This window comes from Lutra lutra, chromosome 1 (assembly GCF_902655055.1).
Source record: "Lutra lutra chromosome 1, mLutLut1.2, whole genome shotgun sequence".
In the NCBI taxonomy this organism is placed as follows: domain Eukaryota; kingdom Metazoa; phylum Chordata; class Mammalia; order Carnivora; family Mustelidae; genus Lutra; species Lutra lutra.
Genome location: NC_062278.1, coordinates 125,852,211 through 125,864,830, shown reverse-complemented (window position 1 = coordinate 125,864,830; position 12,620 = coordinate 125,852,211). Strand labels below are relative to the sequence as shown.

The 12,620-nt window shown below is 38.8% G+C and overlaps 1 pseudogene; it reads right to left on the bottom strand.

Moving 5' to 3' along the window:
* Positions 1-607: 607 nt before the first annotated feature.
* LOC125101966 (protein farnesyltransferase/geranylgeranyltransferase type-1 subunit alpha-like) lies at positions 608-3,197 on the bottom strand (annotated as a pseudogene).
* Between the last annotated feature and the right edge of the window lie 9,423 nt (positions 3,198-12,620).

Below are 12,620 nucleotides of genomic sequence, written 5' to 3'. Positions count from 1 at the left end.
GATGATTTTGCCCCACAGGGGACATTTGGCAATAGGGACATTCTTGTTTGTTATAACTTGGCAGGGAGGGAGTTACTACTGATATGGGGGATAAAGGCTAGGAATGTTGCTAAACATTCTATGATATACAGGACAGCCCCCTACAACAAAGCCTTATTCTGCTCCAAACCCTGTGATGATAACCTGGCCTCTGGGGATTATTATCTAAAGGGCAACAAGGATGCCTGGGTGGCTCAGTGGGTGAAGTGCCTGCTCTTCAGCTCAGGTCATGATCCCAGGGTCCTGGGATTGAGCCCTGCACTGGGCTCCCTGCTTTGCGTGGAGACTGCTTCTCCCTCTCCTTCTGCAGCTCCCCCTGCTTCGGCTCTTTCTCGCTCTCAAATAAATAAAATCTTTAAAAAATGAAATAAAATAAAATAAAATAAAATAAAGCTTCCTAGACACTATGAAATCTGATTTCTTCTCAATCTGTAATAGCAACAGTATTTTAAGAAACTTAACACACTACAGAGTAGAGGTATACTATAGTGTCTGTAAATTTGTCATTATAGAGTTCATCTAAGTATTCTGTCCTATTCGTTCCATGAGGGCAGGATTGAGGGCAGTCTTAATCTTTGCTGTATACTCGATGCCTGAGACATGATAGGCACACAAATGCTCTTTTAATAAGTGAACAAGCGAAGGAGATTACTAATTGGACTTCTCTCTCCAATATAACATGATCACTGTAGCCAGTGGTGTTAGAAATTATGAAGTAGCTTTGGTTCCAGACAGAGTTCTTTCTCACAAACTCTTTAAGAAATTGGTCTACATACTGCAGCTCATATCTCAAAGTTTAAATTCCTGAATAACCCATTGTTGATGTTGCCAGTTACGATAATCCTCTGCATCCTGATTAAGAATATCAGCAGTAAACTCAAGCTCCTGAGATGGATCTTTTAGGCATTCCACTAATACTTGCCTGTGATACTAAACTTGATAATTTTGGGGCTCTTCCTCAATTATTGCAGTGATGTAGTTCATTTCCTCATGTAGATCCTTTTGAAGTGACTTTAAGAGAACTCTCCAAAAATGCCAGCGTATAGTTGGCTGCATATAATGCAATAGCATCTCTGGTTAGTTTAAAAGCCCATTCACTTCTTTTATCACGCCTCAAGTAATCATAAGCATCTCTAAATTCTTCACAACAAATGATCTAGACCACTGAACTGGAGCCATCATTCTATGGTACTGGATCTATATCAGCGCATTCTGCTCTGTCCCTGTACAGGACATAGGTGGGTGAGTCTGGGCTCACCTGTGAGTCTGGAACCTGTTGTCTGTAGGTTATGTCTCTGCTTCTCTAGGTTCAGCCACAGGCAGCTGATGCACATGGCATTAGCTGCATGCACACGTAGGTTCTCTCCAGGCCCACTCCTCCTTTTGAGGGAAGTGGGCCCTGAAACTTGCATGTTTGGCCTGTGTTTGTTGTGGGAACTAGATACCATCAGATTTGTCCTTGCCAGAGTCCTCAAGTGGAAGGAGACCTGGAGTTCCTTCAACCATCACACAGAGCTGGGTCTTGTTTTAGATTTTTTGTAAATTGTTCCATTTTCCCACTTTTGTGCCCAGAAGGCATTCCAGAAGAGCAGGAGGTCACAAACCCTGATTCTTCCCAAGGCCACAGGGATCAAATTTCTTTGGTTCAGGTAGGGGTCCATTTTCAATCTCCTTGTCCTTCCCACACTCCCCTACACTTTAACTGCAGTTGGAAGGATGTAGGGAGCTGGCAAGAGTGGGTCACTCTAGACCACCTCTTCCCAAAGGAGCTGTCCCTGCCTCCCTTCCAAGGATTCTTGGGATGCCCTTGGCAATCCTGCCAGATGGAAACTGCTCCCCACTGAACTTTTCTTCCACCAGACCTAACGAATTTCTGACATTTCTCAGATTAGGGAAAATCTGTTTATTTATTGTCCTTCTTCCTGAGATTAGGGGATTATTTACTATCTTTCTCCTTGTTTTGTTTACTGCCATATCCCCCGTACCTAGCACATTGCAGATGAGGAATAAACAAATATTTGTGCAGTGAGAACTGCTGGTATTGAATGTAAATGGGGAGGGTATTTCTGCAGCAGAAGCCCCAATTTTCTGTATACTCTGTGAAAGAAGGCAGAAGCATTTTGACTACTACTGATGCAGTAAGCTACCAGCAATCTTTGTTTTTAAGACCTCAAATTAAATGAAAACATTGGTGATTTAATCAATAAGATATTCCTCCATATTCTCTCCTATCATTTATCAAATGTCATTTGATGTGTTAAAGTCAATGAAGATGTGTCCATTCAAAACCTCTTATTACACAATGTTTTGTTTCCAATAAGTGACTTAACCCTTGATTAGAATAGCAATCATGTTTTGTTGAGCTTGCCAAGCACTTTTCCTGGCTTGTCTCACTTAACTCTCTCAGCAACTCTTTAAGAGAGGGAGTGTCACCAAAGTTCCACTATGAGGATGATGAATATGAGGTTGAGAGAGGTTAGATATCTTCCAAGGGTCACAAAGCTGTTAAGAAGATTGTGGATTTAAACCCAGACACTCTTTTATCTGACCTATAGGGCTCTGTTTTCTAGCCAAGGAAAATAATATTTACTTTGTAAGGCAGTGTTGAAAATTAAATGGTGTAATGTTTGAAGAGTTTAATGCTGTGGTTCTCCAATTTCGGTCCTATCAGAATTACCTCCATGAAGTTGATGAAAACATCGAGGCTAGACCCTATGCTGCTTTAAGGATCCTGGGCCTCTGTGTGCCTTATTAGCTCCCCAGGTGATTCTAATACCTGTGAAAGTACAAGAAGCATTGATGCCATACATGATATACACTAAACATGTGGGAGCTACAAAACAAACAAGCAGAGACAAAATGCCCATGAAGTCCAGGTATAAAAAGAGAGCAGAGGGTAGCCAAAGATGTTGGACACAGAAAGCATCAGCCTTTTATGGTTTATCAGTGCCCTGTGTTCTGTGAGTGCTGCCCTCTGGATTTGGGAAAGGCAGGCCTCAGGAACAGGTATTAGTAATGGCCATGGCATGCTGGCCTGCAAGCCCACAGTGACCTCAAGGCAGCCACTGAGGGCATGTCACTCTTTTGGGGCCAAAGCAGGTGAAGAGTACCTGGTAGTACTGCCCTTGACAGCCAGGTAGGTTGCCAACCTCAGCCATGTATTTGAGTCAGATTGAATGTTTCCCAACTGGACACCCCCTTGAGGCCACTGGGGCCAGGCAAGTCTGGCCCCCATACTGTTGGAGGTGGGGTCCCAGATTCAGAGAGCCCACGGGGCCCTGCTGAGAAAATGATTGGTGCTCGTCAGGCTGGGGTAGGAGCCATTGGATTTGTCTTCACCCGAGTCTCCAGGAAGAAGGAGACTTGGGAGTCCCCTCAGCTAGCAGGCATCACAAGGCCTTGCTTTGGTTTTTGTGTAAATTGTGCCCCCTCTCCAGTTTTGTGCCAAGAAGTCAGGCTAGGAGAGCAGGGGGTCATAAATACTCATCCCTCCCGGGACCAAAGGGATCAAATGGCTCAGGCCCAGGAAGCGGCCCATTTGTAGTCCTTGTGTCCTCCCCACCCTACCCTACCCTCTTATTAATAGGAGGAGATAGGAACTTGGCAGCAGTCACTCCAGACCACGTCTTCCCAAGGGGACCTGTCCCTGCCTCTCCCAGTGACCTTTCCTTCCATGAAATCTAGGCAATAGCTAACATTTCCATTTGATAGATCTTGCAAATCTTTTCAAATCAGCACATATGATCTACTTCCTTCTTATTTATCTATTCTTATTTTCTTGCATTCTGGATAGGTAACCTATTCACACGGCTTGAAATTGAAGTAGCATGAAAAAATACACAGTGGAAGTTTGGTTCAGCTCCTGCTCCTGCTAAACAAGAAACCTTTTGTGTTAATTTCTTGTGTATCTTTCCAGAGTTTCTTTATGCACATAAAATCAAATATGAGGATATTTTCCCTTTCTTTAACTTTTTATCCAAAATATAGACTACAACAAACCGGATCCACATTTTTCTTTTTTGCTTCTCTTAGCAAATTTTCATATTTATACACAGAGAGCTTTCTAATTCTTTTTGACTTCTGTATAGTACCCAGCTCCTTCCAAGTACCAAAATTAATTTAGCCAGTCCTGAGTGGATGGTCATTTGGGTTGTTTACTGTTATTTGTAATTATAAACAGTGCAATTCTGATGTATTTTGTGCATATGTTTTTGTACACATTACAGAAAATGTCAAAGTGGTTTTTAGTAGGTTGTGCCAGTATGTGAGAGTTCCTGTTTCATCACATTCTTGGCAACCCTGTGTATTAACAAATAATTTAAAAAAATCTTTGTCAATCAAATAGGTTTGTAAAAATGTATTTTGTTTTTTTAAAATGGATTTCTTCTAAGTTCAATTGAGCATATTTTCTTTTTCTTTTTTTTTTTTAAAGATTTTATTTATTTACTTGACAGAGAGGTAGAGAGCACAAGTAAGCAGAGCGGCAGGCAGAGGGAGAGAGAGAAGCAGGCTCTCCGCTAAGCAGGGAGCCTGACGCAGGGCTCGATCCCAGGACCCTGGAATCATGACCTGAGCCGAAGGCGGCTGCTTAACCAACTGAGCCACCCAGGCTCCCCCAATTGAGCATATTTTCCCAAATATTTGTGAACATTTTTCCTGTGAGCTGCCTTTTCATGTCCTTTTTGCATTTTAAATTGGGTTGTTAGATTTTTTTTTTTTTTTTTTTTTTTTTTACTGATTTAAAAGGCTTTTTATAAAAGTTTGTATGGAACCACAAATGACCCCAACCCCAAATAACGAAAGCAATCTTGAGAAAGAAGAATGAAGCTGGAGGCATCATACTCACAGACTTCAAGATATTCTACAAAGTTGCAGTAATCAAAACACTATGGTTTGGGGGATGCCTGGGTGGCTCAGTTGATTAAGCATCTGCCTTTGGCTCAGGTCATGATCCAGGGTCCTAGGACTGAGTTCCTCATTGGGATCCCTGCACATCAGGGAGCCTGCTTCTCCCTTTGCCTGATGCTTCCCCTGCTTGTGCACACACACTCTCTCTCTCTCTCACACACACCACCAGAGAAAACAGTATGGAGGTTCCTCAAAAAATTAAAAATAGAGGGACGCCTGGGTGGCTCAGTTGGTTGAGCAGCTGCCTTCGGCTCAGGTCATGATCCCAGCGTCCTGGGATCGAGTCCCGCATCGGGCTCCTTGCTCGTCGGGGAGCCTGCTTCTCCCTCTGCCTCTGCCTGCCATCCTGTCTGCCTGTGCTCGCTCTCTCTCCCTCGCTCTGACAAATAAATAAATAAAATCTTTAAAAAAAAAAAATTAAAAATAGAAACACCACATGAATCAGTAATTCCACGTCTAGGTATTTACCTCCCCCCACAAAACCAAAACCCTAATTTGAAAAGATATATGCACTCCTGAGTTTATTGCAGTATTATTTACAATAGCCAAGATATGGAATATGTGTATATATATATATATATATATATATATATATACACACATATGTATATTATATATATATATAGTGAGTATATACAATGAAATATTACTCAGCCATAAAAAAGAATGAGCTCTTGCCATTCTTGGCAACATGGATAGACCTAGAGGGTAATATGCTAAGTGAAATAAGAGAAAGACAGATATCATATTATTTCACTCATATGTGGAATCTAAAAACAAAACACAGAACCAAACAAAACAAATGAACAAACAAAAAATCAGATTCTTAAATACAGAGAACAAACTGATGTTTGCCAGAGAGGAGATGGTTGTGGTGGGGGGGGAATGGGGGAAACAGATAAAGGGTACTAACTAGGAGGTACAAACTTCCAGTTATAAAATAGATAATGCCTACCTTCTGGGGCATTTGGTACTTCTGACTTCTGTGTCCCATGGAAAGTTCTATAGGTAAATTAGATGGCTTCTCATTGGCATACTCCTTTGTGACACTTAGGTTTTTTTTTTTCCTAGTCTGCTAAGTCAATTACTACTCATCCAAACACTTTTCCATTTTTCCCATCATTCAACTGCTTTTTCACTTTTGTGATTTTATACCATCTTTATTCTTTTTTGAAAAGTTTTGAAAAGAGCAGAGAGAGTCAATTATCATATGGTTTCACTTATTTGTGGAGCATAACAAATAACATGGAGGACATGGGGAGATGGAGAGGAGAAGGGAGTTGAGGGAAATTGGAAGGGGGGATGAACCATGAGGGACTATGGGCTCTGAAAAACAATCTGAGGGTTTTGAAGGGGTTGGGGGTGAGAGGTTGGGAAAGCCAGGTGGTGGGTATTATGGAGGCACGTATTGCATGCAGCACAGGGTGTGGTGCATAAACAATGAATTCTGTTATGCTGAAAATAAATAATTAAATAATTAAATAATTTTAAAAAATGAGGGTGGGACAAAATGGTTAACAATACATGGGTGATTCCAAATGTGAGAAAACAACAGATTGCTTATATTAAATCTGCAACAAAAAAAAATTAGAATGTTAATAAAAAGAGACACAGGCTTTACTACAAAGCTATGATCACCAAGACAGCATAGTACTGGCATAAAAACAGACACATAGACCAGTGGAACAGAGTAGAGAGCCCAGAAATGGACCCTCAACTCTGTGGTCAAATAATCTTCCACAAAGCAGGAAAAAATATACAGTGGAAAAAAGACATTCTCTTCAAGAAATGGTGCTGGGAAAATTGGACAACTATGTGTAGAAGAATGAAACTAGACCATTCTCTTACACTGTACACAAAGATAAACTTGAAATGGATAAAAGACCTCAACGTGAGACAGGAATCCATCAGAATCATAGAGAACCTGGGTAGTAACCTCTTCGATATCAGCCATAGCAACTTCTTTCAAGATATGTCTCCAAAGCAAAAATGAACTTTTGGGACTTCATCAAGATCAAAGCTTCTGCACAGCAAAGGAAACAGCCAACAAAACAAAGAGGCAAGCCACGGAATGGGAGAAGATATTTGCAAATGACAGTACAGACAAAAGGCTGATATCCAGGATCCATAAAGAACTTCTCAAACTCAACACACACAAAACAGATAATCATGTTAAAAATGGGCAGAAGGCATGAATAGACACTTCTCCAACGAAGACATACAAATGGCTATCAGACACATGAAAAAATATTCATCATCATTAGCCATCAGGGAGATTCAAATTAAAACCACATTGAGATACCACCTTACACCAGTTAAAATGGACAAAATTAGCAAGACAGGAAACAACGTGTGTTGGAGAGGATGTGGAGAAAGGGGAACCCTCTTACACTGTTGGTGGGAATGCAAGTTGGTGCAGCCACTTTGGAGAACAGTGTGGAGATTACTTAAGAAATGAAAAATAGAGTTACCCTATGACCCTGCAATTGCACTACTGAGTATTTACCCCAAAGATAGAGATGTAGTGAAAAGAAGGGCCATCTGTACCCCAATGTTCATAGCAGCAATGGCCACGGTTGCCAAACTGTGGAAAGAACCAAGATGCCCTTCAATGGACGAATGGATAAGGAAGATGTGGTCCATATACACTATGGAGTATTATGCCTCCATCAGAAAGGATGAATACCCAACTTTTGTAGCAACATGGACGGGACTGGAATAGATTATGCTGAGTGAAATAAGTCAAGCAGAGAGAGTCAATTATCATATGGTTTCACTTATTTGTGGAGCATAAGGAATAACACGGAGGACATGGGGAGATGGAGAGGAGAAGGGAGTTGAGGGAAATTGGGAGGGGAGATGAACCATGAGAGACTATGGACTCTGGAAAACAATCCGAGGGTTTTGAAGGGGTGGGGGGTGGGAGGTTGGGGGAGCCTGGTGGTGGGTTTTATGGAGGGCATGTATTGTATGGAGCACTGGGTGTGGTGCATAAACAATGAATTATGTTACACTGAAAAGAAATTAAATTAAAAAAAGACACAGAAAAAAAAGAAAAGTTTTGAAAAGTTTTTAAATGGGCAAAAAAAAAAAAAAAAGAAAAGAATCAGTGTCTGTTCTGTCTAGCTCACCCATTCAAGTTGCATTTGGCTATGTTTCAATTTTGTAGAGATAGAGGTTAACATGTAGAGCTGATTGTGATGAAGTTGTTTCCAGTGTATAGCTGTGCAATTGATTCTTGATCATAGCAATGCAAATAGGTTTGTCCAGTAGAGAATATAAATCTCTTTAAGTCAAATTATCATTTGAACCAATTGTGATATCTTACTGGTTCCCTCATCAGTTGATGAGTTAATTTAAAATCTTTGCTCAGTGTTCATTTTATATTTGTATGAGTTATGGTTTCATCTTTTAAAAAATATCTTTTAACAATTTTGAAGTTTCTGCTGAGATGCACAATAGATTCATCTGACAGAGGCAGGTAGACTGTGTGCTCAGACAAGTATGCTTCATTAGCAGCTTAAGCAAGACACTTTTTTTTTTTTTTTTTTTTTGGTCTCCTAAGTGAATCCCAAGTGTCAATAGAACTTTAACTTTGCCAACTGTACATTCTCTGGGTTTTTTTCCTCCATTAATTTTGCATTTTGGTTTTGTTCACTTACAGTCCATCAGTTATACTACATTGGTGAGAGCAATAACTGGGCATTTGTTTTAATTGCCCAGCCATTTGATGGTTTTTGTAGGTAAGTGATAGATATCTATTCTTTGCTGGGTGAGAGATGACAGGGAATCTGGTTTATTAGTCCTTTTTATTTGTTTTTCTTGTTATTTGCTTATGTGTTTGTCTATTTGGAACACAGATTTTTTTTTTAAGATTTTATTTATTTATTTGACAGACAAAGATCACAAGTAGGCAGAAAGGCAGGCAGAGAGAGAGAGGGGGAAGCAGGCTCCCCGCCAAGCAGAGAACCTGATGCGGGGCTCAATCCAGGACCCTGAGATCATGACCTGAGCTGAAACCAGAGGCTTTAACCCACTGAGCCACCCAGGCGCCCCCCGGAACACAGATTAATTAAAAAATTCATACACACTAGGAAGAAGAACAGCTCTCTTTGATAGACAGAATGGTGAATTTTTTTTTTTTAAATTCTGTCTGTGTCATGTGACCTGTGACTAAAATTATAGAATTGAAACTATAAACTCTCTGTAATTTGGAAAGGTCTTTACCTCTCAGTGTGTGTGTGTGTGTGTGTTTTCCTATTTCTGGAGGGTATAAATAAATTAGAGTACAAAGTCTTTTAAATTAAAGGAATTTTATTCTGGTTGGTTTGTAGAATAAGTAGCTATATAAAATCCCCCCAAATAAGATAATTAAACTTTGAATACTTTAAATGTGCTATAAAAATATGTTAAAATTATTTTTCCTGATGCTAAGTCAGAAACCTTTTAAAAACCCAAATTCACATAATTAAAGTAAATGTTTGGTAAACAAGACCAGTTTACTAATGTGAGTTTAATAAAAACAGCTTTGTTTTTTCTGATTTATCACTATTAAGTGTAATTTAAGCAGTTTTTTTCTATGTTGGTGTGTTTTTCTTAGACATTTACAGGTTTGCTGATCAAATAAGCTAACATTACTCCTACATAATGCTTAAGATTATGAAAAATAAAAATTTATGTTTGACTAAATTGAATCATTATTCTGACAAATTTTTAATTTCAACAGCATTTTTAAAAACTGTGAGCTGATATTAAATTAAATTAGTTATTATGTGGCCAGTGGATATCTAGGTACTTTCTAAGTAGTATAGAGCACTGACACATTGATTACTAAGCATAATTTTGCTTTTCTAATATGCTAAAAGAGAAGCTATAGCAATGAGTCATGTTAATGAATGTGCTCATTTTTGCCACACAGGAATGCATGTGACTGTAAAAAATTGTATTATGAACTCTGCTAATCTGCTAAAATGCTTCATATGACAGAAAGTTCTCAATTATCTGCTCTCTAGTTTTCCCTGTGAAATAGAAGTTAATTACTTCAGTGAAAAGTTATAATTAATATGACTGGTTGCAATTGCACTAGGAGCAAAGACAGAGAAATACAACCAAGAATATGCTTTTGCTTTTCCATAAGCAGTAGTTCTTGGGATTTATGTGGTTACAATTATTTGTATTTACTCCATTAAAAAGAAAACCAGAAATATTTAAAATACTCATTTATGCATTAATTTGAAGATAGTATGAATCATAGCATGTTATCAAAAATAGCATCTTAATATTATTACGGAATTAGTTTTGAACTTATGGACCCCTTGACATTTGTATTAGAATAAAAGTATAACCAGAATATGAAAAAGTATGGGAAAGGAAAAAATTTGGAAAGTATATTTTTCTTATCCTGGTTTATAATCCTTAGTCTTATAAGCTATGAAATGTGTTAGAATTTTTGCAAAGTTGGGCTTGCATCTTTGATTTTCTGATTAATGTCTTGACCTAAAATACAAATGTCTATTCTTTTTAAAGTGACCCACATTCTTGAGTGACCCAGAACTGAGGGCTTCCTGGGATGTGGGACTTTCAGTATTACAATCAGAACAGTCCTGGGGAAGCTAGCAGGGTTGGTTACCTTATTTACTTTCTGCGTAATCTGCCTAGAAAGCAAAGATTCTGTAACTTGCCTGAATAATCTTACATTCTCTATATTGAATTTTTAAAATTTTTAAAAATTTAAATTTTTTAAAATTATTTTTTCTAATTTTTAAAAATTTAATTATGTTAGTCACCATACAGTACATCATTAGTTTTGGTGTAGTGTTTCATGATTCATTGTTTGCATATAACACATTGTGCTCCATGCAGTATGTGCCCTCCTTAATACTCCTCACTGGCCTAACCCATCCTCCCACCCCTCTCCCCTCTGAAACCTTCAGTTTGTTTCCTGTTGTTCATAGTCTCTCATGGGTTCATCTCCCCCTCTGATTTCCCACCTTTCATTTTTCCCTTCCTTCTCCTAATGTCCTCCATGCTATTCCGTATGTTTCACATACAAGTGAAACCATACAAGTGAAACCATAATTGTCTTTCTCTGCTTGAACTTATTTCACTTAACATAATCCCCTCCAGTTCCGACCATGTCAATGCAAATGGTGGATATTCATCCTTTCTGATAGTTGAGTAATATTCTATTGTATATGTGGACCACATCTTCTTTATTCATTTGTCTGTTGAAGGGCATCTCGGCTCCTTTCACACTTTGGCTATTGTGGACATTGCTGCTATGAACATTGCAGTGCACGTGCCCCTTCTTTTCACTACACCTATATCTTTGGGGTAAATACTTAGTACAGTTGCTGGGTTTAGGGTAGCTCTATTCTTTTTTTTTTTTTTAATTTATTTGACAGACAGATCACAGGTAGGCAGAGAGGCAGGCAGAGAGAGACAGGAGGAGGAGGCTGAGCAGAGAGCCTGATGCGGGGCTCGATCCCAGGACCCTGAGATCATGACCTGAGCCGAAGGCAGAGGCTTTAACCACTGAGCCACCCAGGCGCCCCAGGGTAGCTCTATTCTTTACATCTTGAGAAAACTCCATACTGTTTCCCAGAGTGCTTCAACACTCCAAAACAAATAATGAAGTCAAAAAATGGGCAGAAGACATGAACAGACGCTTCTCTAAAAAAAGACATACAAATGGCTAACAGACACATGAAAAGATGCTCAACATCACTCGCCATCAGACAAACACAAATCAAAACCACAATGAGATACCACCTTACACCAGTTAGAATGGCCAAAATTAACAAGGCAGGAAACAACAAATGTTAATGAGGATGTGGAGAAAGGGGAACCCTCTCGCACTGTTGGTAAGAATACAAGCGGGTCCATTTTGACTTTATGCTCTTAACCATGAAAAGGAAGGAAAGCAGGAAAAAAGAGAAGGAAAAAAAGTTTCCTTGCTTATGAAAGTGCTAAGGTTCTTTACAATCTTGTTTCCTCCCCGTATTTATTTTTAAATGTTTTATTGTCACCTTGACTCAATAAGCAACCAAGCATTGTTTCTCAGGTACCAATGATCCTGTCTTAATCAAGTGTCTAAATCTCCTCTGACAACTCTTGATTTTTGCCTTCCAAAAATCAGGTCTGAAATATAGAAGAAAATAAATAAGACTTGCAGGAAATCTTTTACACCTAAAGTAGTCTTTGAGATTTCCCAGAGGGTTCCTGGAAAATCACAAAGCTTTGTTCTTTTACCTTAAAAAAAGGGATGCTAGAAATAATCAGGTTTGGTGAGCTGCATGGGAAGAGTTGTTAATAACATCAGAAGAAATGCTCAGCCTTCCCTAGGTTAAATTTGTAAAGGTAAGATGTTATTAATATAAATATTTCAGAAATTTTATGCTTTATGGGAAGTCTCTGGAGATTTTTCAATGCTTTGCTTTCTGTATATGTTTAAGTTTGGGGAAAACACTGACTGAAAGTCTTATAAAAATAGTTCTGTTGAACTTTCCCTTATTTATTTGAGTCTTGGCAGTGTTTTGTCTGATGATACTGAGCAACAATACATTTCAATTATTGTTTAAAATGTTGACTGCCACAGGACTTTTTTCTTTTTAAAAATATGAATCAAGTAATTTTTAGGTCAGTGGACCTCAATACATATTAGACCTAATTAT